Raw genomic sequence first — 11,361 nt, forward strand, 5'->3', positions numbered from 1 at the left:
AAAATTAGTAGGGCATTAGCAAGGAGCCGAAATTGGGAGCTGCATTATTTATTGTTGTCGTTTCCAGGAGCCTTTTTCTGCTCAGATGGCAGTAAGTCTTCCCTAAAAAGAAATGTTCTGGCCCACATGGCTTTACAGGTGAATTCTATGAAACAACTTAGAGCCGATCTATCACCAGTTCTACTTAAATTAAAATATAGAAAATAAGGAGGAGTCCAGAGTTATTCTACAAAGCAAGTATAACCCTAACATCTAAACCAGGCAAAACATTACAAAAAAAAAAACTATTGACTAATATTTCTCATAAACATTGATGCAAAAAATCCTTATCAAAATCTTGACCAACAGATTCCCACTGTTTATCAATAAAATAATTCATCATAACCAAGGAGGAGTGGCATCCCCTTCTGTGGGAACCCTATGAACGTGGAGAATGAAAGTCACATAGGTGTCGAGAACTTTCATTCCTAGGGTCGCTATGAGTCACCAATGACTTGACGGCACTTAACAACAACCACCACCACCACCAAGTAGGATTCATAACAGATAGGCAAATGTTTCTCCATCATGACCAAGCAGGGTATGCAAGAATGGTTAAGCATAAGAAAATAATCAGTGCAATTAATCACATTAAGAATAAGAATCACATGATCTTTTCAGTGAAGTCAGAAAAGTCTGACAAAACGCAACACCTTTTCCTGATTAAACACTCAGCAAAACAGGAATGGAAGGAAATTTCGTCAACATCGTCAAAAGTATATGTGCAAAATCAAGACCCAACACCATTCCCAAAGGAAGATGACGTAGGACATTTTTCTTATTAACAGAGACCGGACAAGGATACCCTCCCCCTCTATTCTCACCCTAGTCAACATTGTATTGGAAGTACTAGCTATGGCAACAAAACAAGAGAAGGAAATAAGGGGCATGCAAATTTGTAAAGAGGTAGTAATGATACACAGAAAACACCAAAGACTCAAAAAAAAAAAAAACCCCACAAAACCCCAAAAAACAAACACCAAAACTGTTAGAGTAGCCAAATTTAAGAGTGACAGTATATAAGATTAATATAAGAAATAAAGGGGATATCGCTACAGCAATAAAGGAAACATGGAAAAGGAAACTAAAAAAACTAATACTATTTACAACAGCCAAGCACAAGATGAAATACTTAGGAATAAACCTAACTAGAGACACAACTTTATTAAGGAAAACTACAAAAATACTACAAGAGACCAAAAGACCTAACTAAATGGAACAATATTCTCCACTCATGCATAGGAAGCCTCAGCTTAGTTAAATGGGAATCTTACCATTAGAATCTACATGTCCCCAGTAACCCTAATACACAGACCAAACTCATTTTTCAACGAGATATAAAACGCAACTGGCACGTGTAAAAAGAGCAAAGGGGAATTGACCCCCAAAACAGTTTCAATAACACAAAACCAATTCCCATGAGGTCAGAAGGGTCCCCCATAGTCCCATATCTTCCTCTATTCATCTTCGTGTCAATCTTACTGCTTTACTGGGTCCAAAATCCAGTGCTTATAGTTCACAGACCACACAATGGGCTCACTGGCACCGCGGCCTTGAGCCTCCTGCTTCAGGCCAATGTTACAAAGTTCTCAGTCCTGTGTGCCTGGTGGCTCTCCCCTCTCCCACCCTCCCTCAACTGTCAAAACAAAAGTAGGTAAAGGCCCTTACCTTACTCAGCTCTGGTTCCGCCGTGGAGGACAGCAGTCAGCTCCGTCTCAGGTTGGCTCTCTGGACCTCTGCTTCAGTTGCTATGGCTGTTGCTTTGGTCCCGGACAAGCTGCATTCTCTTCATTCTCTTGGTGCTGTTGCTTCTTTGCTAGTGGTGAAGATTAGCTCAGGTGCTAGTGGTATATCACTCCACATAATGGCAACACTAGCCAATCCCTTGTTCATTGGCAGACAGACAGCCAATCCCCTTGCAGGCTGGTGAGACTAGCCAATCCCCTTGTGCATTGGCAGACAGATAGCCAATATCCTTATGGATTGGCTAACATGCCCTCTATCCATATTCCTACCTGTTTGAGTGGCAAAGTCAAATTCAGTGCCTAGGAAAGCCATTTTGAATCATAAACTCCATAGCAGGTTTATCGGGAAAGGAAAGAGCCCTCAAATTAGCAAAGCTCTTCTTAAAAAGAAAAACGAGGTGGGAGGCATAGCACGCCCTGCTTTCAAAACAGGTGATGAACCCGCACCTACCTAGAGAAGCAGCCATGGACATCCAGGCTTCTAGAAGGTTCTAAGCAGTGCGCAAGAGCACAGATGGTGGGGGTTGACCAGAGTGAGGGAAGGACCCACCCAGGGTCATGAGATTGAGCGTAGCCAGTGGCTGGGGAGGTTCTAGCGTGTTCTGCCTCGTGGCCTCTGCCCCCGTGGGCACGGGCCATGCTGAGCCAGCACCTGGGCCTGCAATCAGGCCTTAATCTCTGTTGCTGCACCATCCGCCTCCTGCAATCTGTGCATCATGGATCCTCGCAAAGTGAGCCAGCTTCAGACCTTCCCTCATCAAGATGTGTAAACAGGACCCGAGCGTTCTGCACAGGTGGAGAGCATAGGTGGTAATAAACCACCTGCTCCTCGTAAAGCTAATGACTAGTGAGGCTAGAAGGAGAGTTGATGCCTTTCAGCTGTGGTGCTGGAGAAGAGTGTTGAATATACCTTGGATTGCTAGAAGAACAAACAGATTCATCCTGGAGAGGGTGAGACTAGGTTGCTCCTTGGAGACAAGGATTCTGAAGCTTCGTCTGGACATGTTGCAAGGCGGGACAAGTCCCTGGAGAGAGACATCATGTTTGGGAGGGTGGAGGGACAGCACAAGGGAGAAAGACCTTCAATGAAAGGGATTGATTCAGTGACTGGGGTAATGAGGATAGGTATATCAGAGACAATAAGATTGGCATACGATAGAACAGGGTATAGGGCTATTCTACATAGGGTCACTATGAGTCGCAGGTGACTCGACAGCACATAACAACAACTCATAAAGCTAATCAGAAGAAAATGCCAAGGAAGAAAAACCAGACAGCAAGAAGCCAGAGGAAGACCTAAAGATAAATGAGCCATCAAGTGAGAAGAGTGTTCTAGAAATGTATAAGGAGGGACCGGTCCTTGGAGAGGGACAGCGAAGGAGGGGAAGACCCTCTATGAGGTGGATTGATTCAGTGACTGGGATGATCAGGATGGGTGTGTCGGATGTAGTGTGATTGGCACAGGACAGAGCAGGTTTAGGGCTGTTGTATATAGGGTCACAATGAGTCTCAAGTGACTCGATGGCCCATAACAACAACCACCACAATGATTGAACCAGACATTAATGCCGCTTAGGCAATGGGAGATGAAAATGTAGAGATTACAGAATAGATGATGGATGAGGCTGATGAGAAGAAAGTGGCTGCCATTGATGGCAAATAATGGTGAGCTTCAGAGAGCCATTGACTTGCTCACAGACGTCATCAAACAGAATCCTCATATAGCCATTCTGTATGCCAAGAGAACCAGCGTCGTCATCAACTTACAGAAGCCAAATGCTGCCATTTGAGATTGTGACAGAGCCTTTGGCATTAATTCTGATTCAGCTCAGCCATCTAAGTGGTGAGGAAAAGCGCACAGACTTCTGGGTCCTTGAGAAGCAGCAGCACATGATCTTGCCCTTATAAACTGAGCTGTGAAGATATGAGTGCAGTGCTGAAAGAAGTCCAACCAAAAGCCCAGAAAATTGCAGAATACTGAAGAAAGTATGAAGGGAAACGTGAAGAGCGAGGGATCAAAGAGGATAGGAAGCGTGAAGAAGGCTCAGGAAAAGCATAAACAAGCACAGAGGGAAGAAGCAGCCACGTGACAGTCAGGAGCTCAATGTGGTGCTTTCCCAGGCGGCTCTCCTGGAGAAATGCCTGTAAATTTTCCAGAGGGGAAATGCCTGAAAAGGAAGGGGCAGTGCCTGGAATGGCAAGAATGTCTGGCCTCAGTGAGAGTCTTACTGATCCAGAGTTATGAAGTTATGACTGTCTTCCAGGATGTGTCCCAGAATCCAGCAAATATGTCAAGATATCAGAGGAACCTCAAGGTCGGGAATTCCATCCAGATTTGGAGGTCAAGCATAATGTTCTTTTGACAAGTAAAACCCTTGCCTGATGGAAATGCAGCCTAATCACCCAACGAATGTGGCAAGAATACAAACCAGGGTACCTCTGATGCTCATCAAGAAAAATGGGGTGCTTTGAAGATCATCCCACATGCAGCTGAGACATTTCACAGCAGTTTGTCATTAGGATAGTTACTTAGATAATGTTTTCCTACTAGGAATGATCAACTTTGAACATTTTTTTTAAATCTTAAAAGTATCTGAAACAAATTAAAAGGGTATTTTAATTCCTTAAAAGCAAAACTAACAAAAAACCAAACAACAACAAAAAAACAACTCACAAAGCAAACCTACTACACAGCCATAATTACCAAAACAGCAAGGTATTGGTAAAATGACAAACCCAGAAACCAAAAGAATAGAATAGGGAACCCAGAAATTAATCCTACAGTCTAATTGTATTTGACAAGGAATCAAAACCTAACAAATGGGTAACAACAACCTGTTCAACAAATAATTCTGGTAAAACGGGACATCTATCTGCAGAAAACTGAAACAGGATCCACCTCTCACCCCATATACAAAAATCAACTCAAATGTGGATTACACATCTAAGAGTAAAACTCAAAACCATAAATATCATAAAAGACCAAATCAGACCATTCTTTGAAGCCTTAGTCTATTGCATAAACAGGCTTGCAAATATAGTCAGAAAGGTACCGCCAGGAGAAAATAAAAGTCAACAAATGACTTCTAAAAATCAAGTCTCTATGTGCATCAAAAAATTTTCCCAAAAGAGTGAAAAGAAAACCTGCAAACTGGGAAAAAGAAATTTGGCAATGACATCACAGAAAAGGGACTCATAATGAAAGTTTACATAAAACTACAGAAATCCTCAAGAAAAGAGACTGGTGGTGACCCAATAACAAAAATGAACAAAATACATAGAAAAGGTTGTCACAAAGGAAAACATTCGGATGACCAACAGACACATGAAGAGATGTTCAAAATTACTGACAATCAGAGATGCAAATCAAAGCAACAAAGACATACTTCCTCACTCCAGTAGCAGTAGGAAAATTTAACAGAACAGGAAGCAGTAAATGTTGGAGAGGATGCAGACAGGTTAGAACTCTCTCACACTCTAGTTGGGACTGGAAGACAGTTTGGCATTTCCTCAAAAAGCCAAACATAAAAATTCCATGTGATCCAATTATTCGACTGCTAAGAATATACCCCAAAGAAATTAGCACTGAGGCACAAATAGAGATATGTTCATAGCAGCATTACTCACAACAGCAAGAAAATGGAAATGGCCCAAATGCTCAGCACAAATGAATGGATTGAGAGTTTGTGGTACATTCACACAATGGAATACTATGCAGTAATAAGAAACAATGATTTCATGCAATATTATGTAACACGGCAGAGTCTAAGAGAGCTTGATGTTGAGTGAAATAACTCCATCTCATAAGGACAGATACTACATAAGGACGAATGTTATTATAAAAATAGAAGGATAATTAGTATAAACACCCAAAAAGGAAGGGGGAACATAGAAGGAGGCTGAGAAAAGTAAAGTCAAACACAAGGACAGAAGAATTTAGGGGACTGATGGGGTGGAGGTAAAGAAATAAGACGGATTCAATGAGAACTTGAAAATATGGTATAATAAATAATAGATATAGATCAATAGTAACTAATTCCATAAAATATAAGAATGGTTGTGTGAAACATAATTTAAATGAAAGTTTATATAAAACACAGTGAACATGAATGAGGAAAAAAGCAAATGAAACAGGACAGTGGTGTATATACTCTGTCCATTGCCCCATATTTACAGAGTAGAACTCTTTCTTGTTCCAATGGGGTTTTCTTTGCTAGAATTCTAAGGTAAAACATTTGTATTGGTTTGCACACAATAATCCATACACATTGTGTTTCATTCATGTACACTGTGTTTTACACAAGCTTTCATTTACACTGTGCTTTATATAATCCTATATATTGTATTTTATAAAGTCAATAACTCTTGCTCTATGTTTAACATCACCCATCTTCTAGAGCTCCCATTGAAGTGACTGCTAGAAGAAATGTTACACTCATTCTCTTCTACAACTGTCCTAAGTCCTGATCTGCAAGTGGAAGCTATTTCTCCTTTCCTTGGGTGCAATTTGTTCATAGTACAATTTGTACTCCACTATCAACACAAAGGTTGGCGATCCAAACCCACAGAGGGACACTGAACGAAGGGCCAGACAATCTGCTTCTGTAATGGTCGCAGCCAAAAGAAATCTAGTGGTCAAGTTCTGTGAAGGGGTTTAGGGTCCTATGAATTGGAATCAGCTCAATGACAGTTTATGTTGTGCTTGTGTTCTGAATGTATCTATTTTATTTGCACAGATGCAATTCTAGAGCTCACAGGTGCTTTCTGAACAGTTTGGCTTCCCAGAGGCTGCTATTTTTTAAGGAAGGCCAAACCAGAAAATGCCCTGAAGAGCAAGTGAAATAATGTGAGTGGGGTTCTGTTCCTCTTCCTTCATTCATTATTTTGTAGCTTCCATCATCCTCCTACCACAACTGCCCAGAGAGGTCGAGCTCAAGACTTGTATTTAAAGTTTCTCAAAATCCGCACCTGCAGAAAGCGAAGGGAGGAGAAAATGACTACTGCTGTTTAACTCTCATTACTTATCAGATGATCATTTTTCAGGTAGTATCTGCACATATTTCTGGTAAAGTTGTAAATCATATTCTTCAACTTGGGATAATTTAAAAAGAATGTATTAAAAATCATAGAATCTTTCAAAAATCTTTCCTTCCAAACTATTACCGGAATCTCCAAAATAGAAATCATAGACTTTGTGAGGAGTAAAACAAAGATTTTACTTCTTTTTCAAAAGCGAAGAGCAACTGAGAAGTACGACAAATGGGGATGGCTAAGTATATCCTTTAAATGATTTCTTTTCTAAATTCTGAAACAAATATTATGTGAGAGACTGTTGTTTCTGTTGCTACGTGCTGTTTGATAGACTACAGCTTAGCATACATCGGATCGGAAACGTGTCCCATCCTATACGCCATGCTCACCATCTCTGACATGTTATGGTCAGCCCATTGTTACGGTCACTATATCAATCGATCTATACAGGTACGTAGAAAAATGAAAGAGGCATTGCATTAAGTTAAAAATAAGACATACTTTGTGTTAGTTTTAGCTATAATTATAGACATCATGGGGAAGTCTGGAGACATACTGAGAAGGAGTTTACTGTCACTCCAGAGGCAAATGGTTCAAACGCACCAGCTCCTCCACAGAGGACAGATGAGCCGTCTCCTCTCGTTTGATTTAATGACTCTGCAAACCCTTTGGAAGGTCAGCTATAGGTCAATTCCGAGTTGACAGTACACCACAACAACAACGAAAACGTAATAGAAGATACAAATCAAATGGACCATATTGTTATTGTTATGCTGTTTGGTGTCATTGACTTGACCCTGACTCCTAATAACCCTGTGTATGAGAGAAGGAAATCTTGTTCTATCCTGTGCCATTTTCATAATGTCCACTGTAATTTTTTTTTTTTTTTATTCTGTAGAATTCCCCTCCCCACTTTCCTTCACTGACATTGTTTAATACAATTATTCTCATACATTGTGTTTTATAAAATTAATTGCCATTGTACTATACTTATTACCATTGCCCAGTCTTTTCAGGTCCCCACTGGATCTTTCCCATTTCCTTTACCCCTTTCCTCCACCTGCCAAATTGTGAGACCCTGTAATTTTCCCCCTACTCACCCCCACTTCTCTGTTCCTACTCCTTTCCCCCTTGGATTCCCATGTACACTTTACTAGTTATCCTGTGTTTACAATAATGGATTTATGCAGTATTTGTCCTTATGAGACTGAATTAGTTCACTCAGCTTAATGCTCTCTAGTCTCTCCCAAGTTATGTAGCAATTTTCAAAATCATTGCTCCTGAGTGCTGCGTAATATTTCATCATGTGACTGTACCACCGTTTCTCAATCTATTTGACTGTGGTTTGACATGGGGAAATGACAACTTTCTCAACAAATGAGGCTGAAAAAAGTGGACTGCTATCTGCAGAAAGCTGCTACAGGATCCACATCTTACACCATACACAAAGATTAACTCAAGACGGATTAGAGACCCGGGGGTAAATACCAAAACCGCAGAGTTCATAAGAGACAAACTGGGAGCAAGCTTAGAAGGCCTAGAAGGCCTTAGAATGTTTACGGATTGACACAGTGATTGTTGCAACGTTGAAGATGATGTGAAGGCACAAGATAGGGCAGGTTCCTTAGGTCATTCTGAGTCATAGTTGACTCAGTGGCACATGAGTCAATATTGACTAACTGACATTTAATATGAGTCTGACCATTGAGTAATTTTGATTTTGCTATGTTTACTTATTTCACTGTATTCCTTTTTTTTTAACTGAAAAGTGATGATAAAAGTACTGCAAGTATAAATAAATCAACAAAATTATTTTTGCATATTATTCTGGCTGTACTATTTCAATAGATTTTTAAGAAAATTTTCTTTTCCAAAAAAGAACGTAGAATAATTTGTGTTAGAGGCATTTTTCTCCTTTTTGCCCTTATTTTTGGATTCTTTTTAGCTGAGAAATGCATTTCTTTCACCTGAAAGCTGCTTCTTAAGCCTTTGCATTTGATTTCTCCTGAAGAGTCTGCCAATTCTGATCAAATAAAGTTCTTAAAATAGGATGAAGTCCTACAGACTGAAGCTCTCAAAAATGGAAGGACGTGAGTGTCACTAACAGTGATTCCATGTGTGCCAACAGCACATGCAGCTACTGTAACTTACAGAAAACACATATGCAAATCAGATTGTCTGAAAATATACTCTCATTGTAAGTAAGTAACAACTTATCAAGGCATAACATTTTCAGGATTAAATCACCATCTAATTTGCTTTCCAAACCTTCCTGTCATGATTTGACATGTAGTATCAGAATGAGAAAAAAAAACAGGTGGAGGATTATTTATTCTGTTTTACAAATGAGAAGTGCAAAGTCTCAAGAAAGGCATTTAACTTCTTTAAGGTCACACGGGTAGTTGTTATTCAACAACCATTTGCCTTCATACCAGGAACTCCAACTCAATGATGTATCATTGGGAGAAAATTGGTAATAGTATTTTTGATAACCCTATCTGTGCAAAGGACAAAACCAAACATGCACCTAGCGCAGGATGCCGTCAAGTCCAACTCAAAGTGGAACATCTCTGTGACTGTAGAATGCAAGCTCATTCTTCTTCCAGGGGTGGCAACGGAAGGGATTCTGGGTGCTGCTGGCGGTGCAGGAGGCATGGAGTGTTCCGTGTGAAAACTATCCAGCTCGACACCTTTTACATCAGCATGCCCATATGCTCAATTCCATTTTGATGAAAAGGATAGCCAATTGGGAGAGTGCAGTGTTTTGTAGAGAGGGGATGCGATTCAGGCTACCCCAGCACTATGATCACAGGTCATAGAGAAAGAGAGAAGGTAAATCCAGGGTCACATTCATGTAAATATTAAACAGAATAAACATCAAGGGACACATATATAATGGATGTAAAAGCAGCAGAAAGAACTTTCACATCATCCAATTTTATTATAAAAGATAGCCATTGTTCAAACTATGCACAATTTAGCAATCTATAAGATAATGAAAATCTTTCTTGTCAATTATTCCTATAGAGAGAGCAATTAATAGTTTTAGAATATTTATATTAAAGCACATACTAGCACAGACACAAACTACTACCTAACTTGGGAGGGACTGGAAAGCCTTATGCTAAGTGAACTAACTCAGCCTGATAAGGACAAATACTGTATAAGACCATTATTGTAGAACATGTATGAGAACCCAAGGGGAGGGGGAGCAGAGAAATGAGAATGACTTGGAAGGGTTAGTTCAATCATAAGGTCATATTGGATAGGTGGAGGGAGGAGTGGATAAAGGAAGTGGGAAAAATCTGGCATGAAAAACAATATATACAAATTTGGTAAGTAAACCAGTATAGTATGAAATAAAAATTGTATTTAAAAATAAAATAAAACTAGGAAAGGTATGAGTCAGGGTTGTAACCTTTCTCCATAGTTATTCAATCTATTTGCTGAGCAAATTACTTGTGAAACAAGACCCTATATGAAGAAGAATGTGGCATCAGGATTGGAAAAATCATCATCTATCACACAGCTATAACACAACTTTGCTTACTGAAAGTGAGGAGAACTTGAAAAGTTTATTGCAGATGATGAGAGACTAGAACCTTCAATATGGATTATATCTCGATGTCAAGAAAACAAAGGCCTTGCCACTGAACCAAGAGGTAAGCACCATGATAGATGGAGAAGAGACTGAAACTGTCAATGACTTCAACGTACTTGAATCCACGATCAATACAGGTGGTGCCAGCAGTGAGAAGATCAGAAAATGTTATTGCCCTACGAAAGACTGCTGTCAGGAACCTCTCCAAATAACTGAGGAGCAATTTGTCAATTTGAGGACTAAGATGTGCCTTCTTCAGGCCAGAGTCTTTTCAGTCTCTTGCTGTGCATCTGCAAGCTGAACAGTTAATAAGGATGAGAGAAGCAAGATTTTGAACTGTGCTATTTGGAAAAGTGTTGAATATCCCATGGACCTCAAAAAATACAAAAAACAAAAGACAAAAAAAAAAAAAACAAACAACAGAGATACAACTTGGAGAAGGAGCAACCAGAGTGCTCCTTGGAGGCAGAGATGATTTAGTTTCACCTTACCTCCTTTAGACATGTTACTAGGATAGGCTAGTCTTCAGAGAGGAACATTAGAAAGGAACATCATGCTTAGGAAGGTGGGGGGATGCCCAGGTGGATTGGCATGGGCTTGAGTGCGCCAGAGATTGTGAAGGTGCTTCAGACCTGTTGTTCATAGGGTCACTATGGGTCATATTTAATTTGACAGCACCTAACAACAATTAGCACATAACAACAATAGACTTAAGTAAGCATCATTTCAAATAGCTAAATAAGCTTCTACATCATAAAATATTCCTTTAGTGAGGATAACTTAGATTATCCTGATTACATTCCTTTTGATTAACTATGCTTCAATAAGAAGCTGCAAGTATTATCTTTTTCTTTCTTTAGATTATTTGTTGACCATGTATTTTGTTGAACAAAGTGATTGCTGGATCACACTTTACGGATCAACTTGGTGAACAATTGTTCACCA

General features: G+C 39.8%; 1 pseudogene; it reads left to right on the forward strand.

Annotated features, from left to right (window-relative positions):
* Window positions 1–2,500: 2,500 nt before the first annotated feature.
* On the forward strand, window positions 2,501–4,147 carry LOC102860004 (annotated as a pseudogene).
* Window positions 4,148–11,361: the final 7,214 nt, after the last annotated feature.

The sequence above is a fragment of the Elephantulus edwardii genome, unplaced genomic scaffold (genome assembly GCF_000299155.1).
Source record: "Elephantulus edwardii isolate Elephantulus edwardi_28Jun2011 unplaced genomic scaffold, EleEdw1.0 scaffold00001, whole genome shotgun sequence".
NCBI lineage: Eukaryota > Metazoa > Chordata > Mammalia > Macroscelidea > Macroscelididae > Elephantulus > Elephantulus edwardii.